We start from the raw sequence: 10,657 nt of genomic DNA on the forward strand, positions 1-10,657 counted from the left end.
GCTTCAGTGGTTAAGCACCTCTGGGTTCAATCCCCTATGCTGAAAAAAAAAAAAGTGATAAGAGAAGTCATGTAACACTTTGGATTTTCATCTGGAGAAAGTAGAAGACTTCCATTGATAGCATTTTAGAGAGAGCTGATCACAATGATTGTACTTCCAGTAGTCTCAATTTTTGCATGCTAGCTATAGATTCCTTGTGCCCAAGCACATTCAGGAATAAGAAATTAATTTTCCCCAGAGAACTCAATCTAGTATTTCAAGTTTTAATACTTTTAAGAAATTAATTTTCATATTATTATAGGATACCTAAGACAATTTAAAAGTGAATAAAATCATCTAAGACAACTTAAATACTTCTAAGAAATTATTTTATATATAATTATTTATTTTATATATAATTTTCTTTCTTTTCTTTCTTCTCCTTCTTCTTCCTCTTCTCCTCTTCCTCCTCTTCTTTCTTTCTTTCTTTTTTTATTTTGGTACTGGGGATTGAACCCAGGGGCACTTAACCACTGAGCCACATCCCCTGGCCCTTTTTATTTTTTATTTTGAGACAGGATATGGCTAAGTTTGCTGAGGCTGGCTTTGAACTTTCCATCTTCCTGTCTCAGCCTCCCATGTCTTTATGTCTTTCTTTCATAAATCAGTAACATCTTTTGTACCTTCCAGGGCTATACCAATGAGATTGCTCTGCATTTTGTGCAACTAAGAACAATATTCTTATTCATACTCTTAGCTGAACACCTTTCATTAACTGAATGAGTCTTACAGGATATTATTTTCCAACTCACTCATTATTCTGTTTTTAGTTGTAAGATTTCTTAGTCTATTCAATTCATGAACTCAAGCATATTCTGAACAATTATAGTCTTCAGAATCTGAAGTTGGGTTTAGTCTCTTATTGGCAACTGCTTTCATTTTTTCAAGACATGCAAGATAGCTTAACCTAGACTTTGTTTACCCTTTGTTGTTTTTTCATCTTGTGGTTTTATTTCTGTTATTTTAGCCTTTCATTTAATGAGGATTCTATTGGCTCATCTTACAGGAAAGGAGCCTGAAGGAACTGGCATATGGACAGCTTGAGCAATGTTGGATCTAGTAATAGAACACAAAATCATGGTTCTGGATAGGATATTAAAACATGGAAGACAGTTATTAATGCCGGTAATTAGAACTAATTTGTTTGTTTCAAATAACCTGATGAAATTCTTGTTTTTCCCTTGAGAAACTTGATGAGCCCTTTAACCCAACTCAGCAAATCTGGCTAAAGCTCATATAGAAATTTAGATATGGGTGAGAAGTGTCCAACTCATGAGCTTCAAAAGTGACATTGTTCTTCTGGGTCTTATTAAAGAGTGCTCTGAAGTTTCTCCAGCATCAAGGCAGAGAGAAGCCATGGCTACCATCAGGATGCTGCTGGTCCTGTTCTCAATGGCCCTGCTGGCCCTGAGCTCAGCTCATAGGGCAGATGATGGTAAGAGGAAGTAGGGGTCATACGACAGAAAAGGGGGTGAAAATTTGTGGAGAAGAGCAGAGTTTAATAGACTCTTTTCAAAAATTCAGTAGTTTGTATTCAGAGAGTAGGCTAATAAAAGGGGAGGCAACATTAGTTTCTACATTATTTTTCACTGATGGCAAATATCTCTCTGAAAATCTTTGCCTACATCTTAAACCAGCATCTCCATGGTATAACTTTTATAATTATAATACATATGGATCTTCAGATATTCATTCATTTTGTAAGATGGCCTATAAATTGAGTAAAAATTCTGTAATGCATCTAGATATCTTGTTTCCTTGACATCAAACACTTGAACATTAAGACATTGGAAATTTTGATTAAATTTTTATTTATTTAATCAAATTTTTGATGCTACACAGGTATTATTACATTTTTTCAATATGTTACTAATCCTTTTAACACGCAAATCTGATAATGCAATTCTCAGATAAGCATTTAGAGTAAAGCTATAGATTCCTAGAAATGGGTAATTTTAGGTAATAATGAAGGAATTTATATATAATAAAAGTAAAAGGCTAATTATAAATCTGTAAATCACATACAAAAGATGGGTGACATATCTTAAAGGTATCAAATATGCAGATGCAGAACAAAAACTCAGATCATTGTTTAAATGGGAAATGACTAAAATTTCCAAAATTATCAAACACACTTTATAAGGTAAACTATGAAAAATTAGAATCAAATTTTACTTCCTTATCAAATGTTGTTTCACTATGTAGAAGTAGCCTAAGTCAATACAATGGGAATATTAAACGATATTAAACTGTTTACTGCTAGCAATATTAAACAATAAATAAAATTATAATAGGTTATTTGAGTTTTAAATCTGTTGCCATAAACTGAGACAAATTTGTTGCTTATGGAAAAAGTTTCCCAAACCAGATATCTTTCAAAGTCCATGATAAAATGCTTTGAGCCTCAACTGTGCTTTGTGATCATTTGGATATTAGATGGGGAACAACAATAAAATTCTGAGGAAAAATATTTCAAAAGAAGTATGTGCTGTGAATACAGTCTGTGCTGTGTCTTTTACATATAGTATGTCATTAATTATTCATTGCAACTATTTGAGATAGGTATTATTATCCATATTGCACATATGTACGATAACTTTTTAAGTACTTTTCAGAGCTTAAATAACTAGCAAGTGACATGCATATATTATAGATCCAACCCTACTGTTTTTCAAAGCACATGATCTTTCTCTCACTCTGTGACCACTATTCTAGCTTTTAATTTTTTGAAATGACTTGGATTTGTCCTAAGTGCGAAGAATATTTTCAAGTTAATATCCCTATCCAACACATAAATTCTTTTGCTCTGGATATATCTTCTTGTTGATAAATTATTTCTTGGCTTCCTTCCCAAAGTCACCCACTTCCCACTACAGGCATGTGCCACTGAGCCTGGCAGTAAGTTTATTCTTAACGTGATGAGGGAGAGTGCTACTTTGCCTTAATAGTGTCTCAGAGGGGAAGAGCAGAGATGAAATATTTCAAAATAGAGGTTTAAGTTCTGGTTTCATGAAGACTTTGTCTGGAGCGGGTAAAATTTATGAGATTCTGAGACAGTGGTCCTGAGGTTATATGAGAAGTCTTGGAGAATAAGCAGTCAATGGAGTGGAAGAGTTGAATAGACTCATACTTGTTTAAATGAGTTTTGGGCAAGTTCCTGAAGTAATCAATAGATATTTGAACCATTTGTCTGCTGGGTAAGAGCGTTCTGGATAGCAAAGTAATGTTAATGTAGACAGTGAGCTGCATGGATACAGATTATTCTGATTCTCAAATTTTCTCTGTTTAGAAGTTGTCACATCATCTTTATTTTGTCTACAAGTATTGTGGCTCCCTATTTTATTACTTATAATGCAAATTAGTCAAATATTTGACCTCCTTCCCTTGTCCATCAATGATCAGGATTAGGGCTGTACTTTGGGTAGTGTTGATTCATTGCATCCAAATCATTTATATTTTTTTTCCATAGAGTTCTCTTAAGCATTTTCTTAACTCGTATGTAAATCTACCTGTCTTTTTACAAATGCCCAGCTGGACTCCATTAACTCATGCTTTAAATTTGTCTTAGTTTTCTCTCTCTTTAAAATCCTAGATACAGTTCGTGATCGTCTTCAAAAAACAGGTAAATCCTTACTTAAGCATGCCTTTCTTTCTTTCTTTCTTTCTTTCTTTCTTTCTTTCTTTCTTTCTTTCTTTCTTTCTTTCATTTCTGTGCTGGAGATTGAGCCCATGAGCACTTAATCACTGAGTCACATCCTCAGCTCTTTTTATTTTTTATTTTGAGACAGGGACTGGTTAGGTTACTTACAGCCTTGCTAAATTTCTGAGTCTGGTTTTGAACTCAAGATCCCCCTGTTTCAGTCTTCCAAGTATCTGGGACTACAGGCATGTGCCATCATGCCCAACATGTTTCTTTTTTCTTTAGAACCTATCATACTTTTTTCTTAATCTCTTAAAAGTTCATAAATATTGGAGCTGGGTGTGATGATGCATACCTGTAATCCCAGAGAGTCAGGAGGCTGAGGCAGGGGAATCTCGAGTTCAAAGCCAAACTCAGAAATTTAGCTAGGCTCTAAGTAACTTTGTCTCTAAATACAATATAAAAAAGGGCTGTAGATGTGGCTCAGTGATTAAGTGCCCCTGGGTTCAATCACCTGTACAAAAATAAATAAATAGATAAATAAATAAACAAATAAATAAATAAATAAATTTGGGTTTAGTGAGTCCTAAAAGGCAAAAGGAATTACATGACCATCCACTTCAATAGTCCTCAGCAATATGTTAAATAGGTACCAACCCCCTTTTTTTTTTACATTGGGACTTCTCGTATCAGAGATCCAAACAGTGTCTGGACATGAGCGAATCATAGGCACCCCACTTATTTGTACATAAATTTCCCCAAATCCTTCTGCAAACAGTGACTAGTAACTGAATAATGTAAGCCCTTTACATTTGCAAATATTTCATCTCCACTGACATATAAGTAACTTGAAGCATAAAGATATCCCATAATTTACCTAAAGTAGTATAGTTGTTCTGTGAATGCATTTACCATTGCACTTTGTTCTTCCACACTGAATTTATCACTGATGATTCATTCTTTAATTCAAAAATCCTGTATCTGTTTACATGCTGATTTTTCTGAATGCATGAATTTTAAAGCCATTATTAATCATACACACTTCAAATGAGGAATTTGAAGTCAGTTTAAATGACCTGGGTGAAGGAGTGGATATAGAAGAAAGATATAAAATAAAGACCAGAGTACACGAGAGAGCTAATGGATTATAAACCATTCCACCAGTGAAATGGCAGAATTGAGTAAAAATGAATTAACCAACAATTTGATTGCTTAATGAAAGCCCTTATGCTTAATGAATTTTTTCTAGTTCCTAATTGTCAATGATGCTTTCATTCAGTTTTTAACATCATTTCAAATTTCATCCTTCTTTTGTTCTTTCCTTTCAGGAGTCACTCAAAAGGAAGAAGAGCCCCAAATACCATGTGAGTCATTTTGAATTCAACTAAGTTATTAAGAATTTTTCTAAATGGAGTCTAAGAACCTCTGGTTTACTAATCTAATCTCAAATTTCCTGTATTTCTTTTCTTTTTTTTGGTACTGGAGATGGAACCAGGGGGTACTTAACCACTGAGTCACATCCCCAGCCCTCCTTTATATTTTATTTAGAGACAGGGTCTTGCTGAATTGCTAAGTGCCTCACTAATCTGCTGAGGCTGGTTTTGAACTCGCCATCCTCCTGCCTCAACCCCTGAGTTGCTGGAAGTACAGATGTGTGCCTTTGCGCCCAGCTAAATTCCTGTAGTTTTAAAGAATGAAAACATTATATTTAACCATTAAAACTTACTTTCTCAATCAGTCTGCCATATAGTTTTAGTTCTACATTGCAGAAGGAACACAAAAGCCAAAAACAGAAAACAAGAGACCCAAACTAAAAACAAAGATGAGAGAGAGCGAAAGAGAGAGTGAGAGAGATTTGCTTTGGATTTAAGAGTGTTCTGAGGTTCAGTACAGGGTTGCTGCTTTCGTTCTGAATTTTTTCATGTGTAAGGTACCTGGCCTTGGCTTCCTTTGTGATGGCACACCTATCTGGGAATTCCTGAAAGGTCTTATCTTCATCTCTCAACCCTAATTCGGTAAAACTTAATCCTTAGCAATCACTCGGGCAGGGCTCTTTCCTCAGCACTGGGAATACAAGGTGAATGAAGCATTGTTACTGGTCTTAAAGTACTCAAAATCTTTTGGAAGATGGTGCTTGGATATACCCAAGATTATTGTCAGAAAAGGGGCAAAGGGTTCTCGGTTGGTTGGACAGGTTGTGCTCCTCCCCAAACCAAAAAAACAAAAACAAAAACAAAAAAGCCAAAGCACTGCCACCCACAATGTTCCTGCCCCTGTGTCCATTCAAATCCAGTCCACATGCTAGTGAATGCAGGGAGCTGGGGTTGGGAGCTGTGCTGTGACTGGGCCAGGCTTCTGGTCTGGTGTGTCCATGATCAGAGTTATTCTGATTTAAATATTTTGGTGCTTAAGATAATCAACTGAGTTGTTCATGGAGTTTTTCATCAGTATGTCTGAAACCATTCAACATGATGACAATGCTCCTGAAACTCTGTTCCTGAAAACACCAAAGGAACAATGCCTTGAAGAAGAATTTTGTGATATTGCAATTGTGGTTGAGAAGTGAAATTCAGAGCACACAGATGTGTTCTTCCAGCCTGAAGCATTTAAGTTAAAAAGCTTTTCAAGAAACTCGAGGTAGACAGCTCTTCAGAAACAGATAGCAAATTTTCTTCGTTCTGATGTATTGGTGAAGTCAAGAACTAGATGTATACAGCAAAGATTTCTTGAAAAAGGGGGATATTAATGATGTACTTGGGTTATATTCTTGGTATCTGATTTTTGAATAAACTCTGTTCTCAGAAGTAAGATGAATCTAGTCTTAATGAAAATACTAGTCAATCAAGGAGAAGTATTGCCTCAACATAAATTGCCCACCCCGGAGAGATTGCTGACACTCAGGATGAGCAGATGAACAGATGCCAGGATGGACAACATCCACCAGTAGCACGAAGTTTGAGTATTTGCTGTATGGTCACCAATGGGAACCGAGCATGCCAATGCCTGCCAAGCATGTTTTAAGATGTTTTCTGATGAAGGCAGATTGAGGGAGCAGGAAAACCTCCACACAATGGACAGGCTTTTTGTTTGTGAAATATGTACAGAAGAAGGTCTATCTGGAAGAACACCTAAAAATCCACACAAAATTATAAGGCCTATCGTTGTGAGTTGTGTGGAAAATCATTTATCAGACTTAAAGAAGCATAAGAGAGTTCACAGAAACAAAGGAGCTTCAACATGTCATAAGTGTGACAAAGCCTTCAAACACAAGTCCCACCTTAAGGACCATGAAAGGAGACACAGAGGGGACAGCCCTTTGTGGTGACTCCTGCACTTGGCATTTGCCAAGGCCTCTGATCCAAAGAGGCACCAGAATAATATGCACAGAGGGAGGTAGCTGGTTATTCGCAGTGCCATCCAGAACAACACGGAACAGGTGCAGGGGCTTTCTTGGCTGCTGAGGGCCTGTAGCTAGAGGTGGAGGACAGGAACACTGTGCCTGGAAAGCTGAGACTAAGACTGCACTGAATGATTAGAGAATGCCAGTGATTATGCTTTTGTGGAAACAAGTGGAACATTGTGCATATTGTATTTAAGGCTATAGTTAGTTGGGTGTTTTTAAAACTTTTCAAGGAAATTGACATCCTTAAGTTCTAATCAGTTTCTCTGTGTTTTCTGGTGTTTACTGTCAGTGTTGCCAATAAATGCCTCTCCCCTTCTTTTTATGATTTTAATTTGAGAACACTCTGTATTCAGTTTAGAAGTGAGTGACTGTTCCTTTTTTTTTTTTCCCTGTGGTGCTGGGGATCGAACCAAGGGCTTTGTGCATTCGAGGCAAGCACTCTACCAACCCCACCCCTGTTCCATTTTTGATTCCTCTACACACACTACACTGGTGAGCACACTGCACAGTGTAATAATCGAATAAATTGATTTCTTTATAATCACAATTACATCTGAGTTATTAATAACAATAAATATACTTCATAAAAATGCAGAAAATGCTCTTAGGTGATTGATCAGAACCCCATGCAAGTATGAACCCAAGTTCTGGAAATGTAGAATGGTATTAGGCTTATTAAATAGGTATTAGGTTTGTTAAATTTTTATATCACTGTTTTTAACTCTTTTTGTGACAAGTAATAGTTTTCTTGTTGAAGTATTTCTTCATTCATTTTGATTGCTTAGTATATACCCTAAAAGCTGGGGTCACACGTACCAGAGGCTGAGCAAACTTACCAGGATACTGGTGGTCTTGGGGCTGAGTTCCTAGGTTCCTCTTTTTGAGGGGTTTGTTACTTTGCACCAGCAGGGATTTGTGGAGTAGACCAGTACTGAAAGGAGATAAGGTTTTCACCTGTGCAACAATTCCAAGATTTGCTATATCAAAATGTTTTTTTATTTGTTTGTTTTTTCAGTGCTGGGGATCCCAGGGCCTCACAAATGCTAGGCAAATATTCTACCACTGAGCCACATCACCATTCCCACCTTTCTCATCTTTCTCTCTTCTTCCTCTTCTCCTTCTCCACTTCCTTTCCTTCTCTTCCTCCCTCTCATTTGTGTTGGGGATTAAACCCAGGATTGAACTACCACCGAGCTACACACCATTAATTTTAATTTTGAGGCAGTTCTCAGAAAGTTGCCCAGACTGGCTTGGAACTTGCTTCAGCCTCTTGAGTCACTGGGATTACAGGAGTGTACCACATACCCAGCTTCAAAACAATTCTTTTTTTTTTTTTTTTTTTTTTGATACCAGGGATTGAACCCAGTGGCACTTAACCACTGAGTCACATCCCCAACCCCTCCGCCTTTTCAAAAATTAATTTTTGTGACAGAGTCTGCTAATTTGTTTAGGGCCTGGCTAAGTTGCTGAAGCTGACCTTTAACTTGGAATCCTCCTGCTTCAGCCTCCTGAGTTACTGGAATTACAGACCTGTACTACCATGCCTGGTGCAAAACAATTTTTAATTGATTTTGAAATTAGATTTGTATTTAGTATCAAAAGACAAGAAGCCAGTCTTCGCATTCAGATACATTTGTGGAGCTTAACAGAATGTCATAAGCTTTTGTGTACTCTACAACACTTGATTTACCCATAAAAGATTCACCATAGTGCATTCCATACCTGTCTTCATTAAGTTTATCCTTTTTCTTTTCTTATTCTTTTCTGGATCTGCATTGTTTTTTCTAAGCACTTGATGAATTAACTGAAGAAACACCAGAGAAATTAGAAGTCAAACGTCAAAGAGAACTCACAGGTCAGCATGGCAAGAAGGGCAAAAGTGGGAAGAAAGGCCAAGGTCATCTGCATGGCCCCAGGGGTCAAACTGTCCAGGGAGGAGAGGAGAGCTCGAATGGAAAGCAACGTAGTGGAGATGACCAAAGAGGCAAGGGTCGCCAGGGTGGCCAGAAAGGCCAGACTGGAAGAAGTGGTCAGAAAGGCCAGACTGGAAGAGGTGGCCGGGGTGGTCAGAGCAATAGCTCTCCTGTTGGTGAATGATGTGGAAAACCAACTAAAGATGGTCTTCAGTGATGCCCCAGGTACTGACTATATTTTATTCAATAATTCAGTAAATTTCTCTTTAAATTCCCCAGTTCTCTCATTTCTACTCAAGTGTTTCCCATTTTTAAATTTTGACTTTACTATCTCTCAAACTTTTCCCCAGATGTGTCCTTGTTATGTTGCTCCCTTCCTCAACCTTATAAGTGAAAGTACCCTCCAGTTTCACAAGAGCACGTGTTCCCTCTACCTTGTCAAGGTTTTTGACTCTCTTATTCTTCTATTGGTTGGCAAGCCCTCTAAGCTCTCCCTTTCTTTTTCTCTCCTTTCCTTTAATCTCCTCCTTTCCTCTTCCCTTCTCCCTACCTTTTTCCTCCTGTTCTCCCTCTTCCTTCCCCTTTTTTCTCCTCCTGCTATTTCTCTTAATATAATTTCATTTAATGAGACTACTTAACGGTAGATATACCAGGCTTAGGTCATACACAAGCCAATTTATTACTTCTATCTAAATTCCTTCTTTTTGTTTCAGAAATTAATGGAGATCAGCTGGCAACTATAAACTTTTCAGGAGTGTAAACGTCTTGGCATTTCTCTAACTTCAAAAAAGCAATAAACTGGGCACAGCGGCACCTACTATAATCTCAGTGGTTTGGGAGGCTGAGGCAGGAGGATCTCAAGTTCAAAGCCAATCTCAGCAACTCAGTGAGGCTCTAAACACCTTAATGAGACCCTGTCTCAAAATAAATAAATACATAAATAAGAAAATAAACACATTAAATTTAAAAAGGGACTGAGGATGTAGCTCAGCAGTGAACTGTCCCTGGGTTCAATCCCTGGTCCCCAAAGCAAAACAAACAAACAAAAAAACAAAACAAAACAAAAAAACAACAAAACCCAAGCAAACAAGCAAATGAAAAAAACCACAAAAACACCAATAAAGTCATCAGCATTAATGCCTTGGCTCTTGTTTTCTTTCTTTCTAGGGTCATGGATCTCCATCAAGGGATAAAAGTATGCAGAGAAATACAGGGTTCTGATTGGACCCCAACTCATCTGTATATTGGAGGTCTATGAAAAGCTCAGATTTTTAATAATTTAACAAGGACTTAAGCACCACCAGTGTTTGAAAGCAAAGACTTTATTCTTGAAACCAGTAACTAGATTACCAACCTACACATCATTTTCTCAGTTCAAACAGAAATTTACTTTGTGTATTTCCTTAATCTCTGCCAGTATTTCAAAGCATATGTGCCATTTTGGTATATTTCTGTTTAGCTGGGATTCAAGAAAGCCTCCAGGAGAAGCTAAGGTACAGGCAAGGAACAGATTCTTCCCACAGCACTCAGAAAGAAGCAGCTCTTTTTATACCTGTCTTTGAATTTCTAGTATCCAGAACTACAAAAAAAAAAAAAAATTCTGTTGTTTAAGCCCCCACATTCCGTCCCTCCAGTTTATGGTATTTTGTTATAGAAGCCCTA

General features: G+C 37.2%; 1 pseudogene; it reads left to right on the top strand.

Annotated features, from left to right (window-relative positions):
- Positions 1-1,395: 1,395 nt before the first annotated feature.
- Positions 1,396-9,179, top strand: LOC124982784 (zinc finger and BTB domain-containing protein 14-like; annotated as a pseudogene).
- The last annotated feature ends 1,478 nt before the right edge of the window (positions 9,180-10,657 follow it).

This window comes from Sciurus carolinensis, chromosome 4, assembly GCF_902686445.1.
Source record: "Sciurus carolinensis chromosome 4, mSciCar1.2, whole genome shotgun sequence".
NCBI lineage: Eukaryota > Metazoa > Chordata > Mammalia > Rodentia > Sciuridae > Sciurus > Sciurus carolinensis.